Below are 4,872 nucleotides of genomic sequence, written 5' to 3' on the forward strand. Positions count from 1 at the left end.
TCAATCTTGTATCTTCATAGTCTTGGAGTCCGGCTAACGATGATAGTCCGGCTGTCCGGACACCCCCTAGTCCAGGACTCCCTCAGTAGCCCCCGAAGCAGGCTTCAATGACGATAAGTCCAGCGTATGTATAGTCTTCGGCGTTGCAAGGCGGGTTCTCCTCCAAATTCCATGTGCTTGCCGAATAGTGTCCGGCTTCCTTACGAATGTTGCGCTCCTTGGCTTCCACGCCCAATAATGGCCTTCTTCCACGCGTCGCACGAATGCGAAAAGCCAGGGTATATTTTATGTTTTACCCCCTAGCTGCGCAAATAACCTGCCTACAAGAGAGGCAAGAATCCAGATCCAAACCACACCATCTTCCTTCCGCAAGTACTCATCGGAGCGCCTCTGACCAAAAATCCATTCCATCATGGACCGTCGTCGTGGCTCCTCCTCTCGCGCTCCCAGCCCCCTGCCAGGAGATTGGAGGAGATGTTCTGTTCCGCACAGCGAGCTGGTGACGCTCCAAGCGGAGGGATATCTTCCTCCGGCCTTTATGGTCCTGGTTCGAGCCGGGCTGGCCACCTACAAAGGTGGGAAGCAAGCGGAGGCCACCCCAAGTCCCAATAAAGGGGAGCGGGTATGCTTCGTCCCCTATCTGATAAGAGGGCTCGGATTTCCTGTACATCCATTCCTCCGCGGGCTTCTGGAGTTCTACGGACTCCAGCTCCATCACCTCACGCCCGCCTCTATTCTGCATATCGCAGGTTTCGTAGCCCTTTGCGAGCTATTCCTGGGCATCGAGCCCCATTTTGCGTTGTGGAAGAGGTTATTCTGCCTCGTACCCCGATCTCATGAGGGGTCAATTTATCAAGTGGGCGGTGCCGAAATATGGCGCATCGCCGGGACCGGATATCCCTCCGGAACCCCTAAGAAGGCGTCCGAAGACTGGCCTTCAGAATGGTTTTATGTAGAAGACGCTCCACTGCCGGACCCTGTTCGGATCGGCCTCCCGGAGTTTAGTAATGCTCCCCTGAAGAAACGCCTGAGTTGGCACCCGCGGAGCCCCCAGCTGGAGGAAGACAAGAGCGTCCATTATTTGATGGGTCGGATAAGGTTACTAGCTCATTCTGGACTGACCATGATTGGAGTCATGGCCACGTGCATTATGCGGGGGGTGCAGCCGCTACAATACAGGGGCCACCCCATGTGGGATTTCAATGGGGAGAACGATGCCACTCGTCATGGCCGCCAAGGGCTGGGATCGGCCGAAGACCCGGCGAAAATTATGTCCGGCCTGTACAAGGGGGAGAAGGAGGACTTCCTCCAGACGAGCCCATTGAATGGGTTCTCCATGAACAACCCTCGGAGCTGGGTAAGCGGACGTTCATTTATCCGACCCTACGCTTTCAAAGTTAAGTATCTAACATCTATGGTTTTCGACGCAGGATCTGCGCCGGACTGTGGAGAGCATACATAGCTCGGCCCCACAGCCCGAGGATCCAGAAAGATCCCTTGATCCGTCCTCCGAAGAGGATCCGGACATAAAGGTGGAGCTAATTGATGGGGTGTTTCACCAGCTCAGCATGGATAATGCTTTAGTCGCCATTACGGCTGACTACCCCGGCCTATCTCCGGCTCCCCAGGTAATTGTGACCGAAGTCCTGTCACCATTATTTCGTCCCTGCGCATTTCTGACCACCATATCCAATAATGTCTCGCAGGAGGTACCTTCAAGGCGGGAAGCCGAGCCCGCGGCGGCTGACCCACAGGGGTCAGTCCGGCCCCGCAGGCGGAAGAGGGGTGCGGTGCAAATCGAAACGTCACCGCAGCAGTATAGCTCGTGACCATTGTTTAGGACAAAGTTCCAAGTAGGTGTTTGAATGCTCATAACCTTTGCAGGAGAAAGAGCGCTCGCCGGACTGTGGGCGGTGAGGTTGCCAACCAAGCCTCTGCCAGCCAGGCTCCAACACCTGGTCATGAGGGGGAGGCGAGCGCAAGGCGTGAGCCGGATACTCCTCCAACGGAGGACGCCGACAGACTGTCCGCCACCAAGTCTGAGGTGGAGAGCGCCATGAACCATAGGCGCCGCCGGATAGTTTTTCGTGACGCGTGCTTCTCCCCTGAGGCGTTGAATGCCTTTAATGCGGGGGACGCGCACCTCCGCGCAGCTCAAGATGGTTTGACCAGAGCCGCGGAGCAGTATGTAAAAGACATACGGGTAAGAGATTTTAATGGTTATATATGCCTGTAGCCCCTGAGACTTAAAATAGTTAAAGTAACTGATTTAAGGATCATATAATTTGCAGGATCTTACAGAGAAGAATGCCCAGTTGTCCCAGGAGTTGCAAGAGTGCAAGGCCCAACTTGAGGCCGCACTTGCTGCCGCAGGAGGAGACACAGAGACCCCTCATGGTAACACATTATTTCGAAAATATAAGTGGTGTACGGCGTGCGTGTAAATCTGACACTGATATTGCAGATGTTGCCGGACTGGATCCGGACAAGCAACACCTACTACGCCAGCTGAAGGCCGGCGAGAGGGTGCTGATGAAGGTACAACAGGAGAGGAATAAACTCCAGGATGCCCACACCCAGCTTGGAGAGGAGCTGAAAGGTGTTCGGGCCGAGCTGTCTGGCTCCGTGAAGGAGAATCAGTGGCTTCGTCGCGGCATCTATAGTAAGTGCTTGAGCGAACTCCTTTGAAAAGAAGAGTTCGGCGAGGAAGTCAATTGACAGAAATATGTCTGTAGGTGTGCTCACAGGTCGCCCTGCGGAGGAGATGTCCGTATCAACGGGTGATCAACTTTCCGAGCTGGTGCAACTGCTCGAACGAGTTCGGCAGGCGATGAGCGGCGGCGTCCAGGCTTTATGGCCGTTCCTCTCCCTACCCGAGGGCCTTGGAGAGCTTGCGGAGAAGCTTCAGGGAGCACGGCAGTGCTTCCGCTTATGGAAGATATCTGCCTGCCGTCAAGGTGCCAGGGAGGCCTGGGCCATGGTGAAGACGCGGTACAAGAAGGCGGATCCAAACCACATGGCCGAGGTCGGACCAGTGGGGCCCGATGGGAAGGAGATCCCTGTGAGCTTAGTGTGCGGTCAAGTAGAGTTGGCCGCTAAATATTCCCAACGGGACTGTAAATTAGACAGCCTGTTAGACGGGATTGAGGAGGAATACAGTCAGTCGATTTGACAATGTATTTTAAAATGACATGTAAAATGCCGTCTAGCCGGATTGTAGATCGTTTGTCTTTGCCGACCTTTTCGCTTCAGCCTCGGGACCCTAGAGTCCGGAGTGTGTCCGAATACCTTCTCGGTTAAGAAACAACCGGGGCATGCATGGAGACCAGGCGTAGGGGTCATTAGTGCTTTATCAGACAAGTGCCCAACTAGTTATGTTATATTACATGGTTAGTAAGAAACATCTTCCGGGAAGAATAGTTCCATTAAGGGTTCCTTTCCCTGGGAGGCATGCCCTAAAGTGCATGTCCGGACTGCGAAAAGAGCAGGAAAACATCTGGGGGCAGATAAATAAATAGGTAAAAATCATCTTTCAAGTCACCGACCGAGTATTCCCTTAAGAACGCTAGCTTTTGGCTTCACCCAGTCTGAGGTACACATCCGGCTGACCCGGCAGTAACAATCGCAGAGGTGCTCCCTTTACCTCCTAGCCGAACAATCGGGAATGTAGGGGTAAGCACAGGAGCCAGGCAACCCAGCTTGGCCAAAACTTAAGTCATATCGATGCATATAATGGTGAATAAAAGGTACATGTGGAAGTTTGACACATGTGCTGGGCATGAAGCCCTTATATGTAAGCTTTTGGTAAAGAAGCCCCCAGGTATAATGAGTGCGGATAGCACATCAAGTGTGTGCGAACAATGCGCAAGTAGGCCTTCAAGGGCTTTTATGAAAAGGGTGAGAGAAAAGATAGAACAGAAAGACAGCTGAAATGTAAAACATTTGGACGGGGGAAGGAGACGAACTCTTAGTCCGGCGCTAGGCGTAGAATCGTCGGAGGCGGGCTGCATTCCATGGGTTCGGCTCGAGTCGGTTATCCGATGCATTTCGTAGACGGTACGCTCCGCCGGTCAGGACTTGATCGATAATGAAGGGGCCCTCCCATTTGGGTTTGAGCTTGTCCTTTTTCTTGTTCGGCAGGCGTAGAACTAGTTCGCCAACATTGTAAGTCTTAGCCCGTACTTCTCTGCTTTGGTATCTTCGAGCCTGCTGTTGATAGAATGCGGAACGAGCCTTGGCGACGTCGCGTTCTTCCTCCAATGCGTCCAAGCTGTCCTGCCGATCCAGCTCGGCTTCTCTTTCTTCGTACATGCGCACTCGAGGTGAGTCATGAATGATGTCGCAGGGCAAAACTGCCTCTGCGCCGTATACCATAAAAAATGGTGTGAATCCGGTAGTATGGTTGGGCGTTGTCCGCAGCCCCCAGAGTACAGAGTCGAGCTCCTCTACCCAGTGCGTGTCAGATTTCGTAAGGGACCGCACTAGTCTGGGTTTGATGCCGCTCATTATTAGACCATTTGCTCGTTCCACTTGACCATTGGTTTGAGGATGATGGACTGAAGCGTAATCTAGCTTAATGCCCATATTATGGCACCATAATTTAACCTCGTCGGCTGTGAAGTTCGTGCCGTTATCGGCAATGATGCTATGGGGGACGCCATAACGGTGTACTACCCCGGATATAAAGTCTATCACTGGTCCGGACTCTGCCGTTTTAACTGGCTTGGCCTCTATCCATTTGGTGAATTTGTCTACCATGACCAATAGGTACCTTTGCTTGTGGGTTCCCCCTTTAAGGGGTCCAACCATGTCAAGCCCCCAGACCGCGAACGGCCAGGTAATGGGTATAGTTTTGAGGGCGGTGGGTGGCAT

This window comes from Triticum dicoccoides, chromosome 3B (genome assembly GCF_002162155.2).
Source record: "Triticum dicoccoides isolate Atlit2015 ecotype Zavitan chromosome 3B, WEW_v2.0, whole genome shotgun sequence".
In the NCBI taxonomy this organism is placed as follows: Eukaryota; Viridiplantae; Streptophyta; class Magnoliopsida; order Poales; family Poaceae; genus Triticum; species Triticum dicoccoides.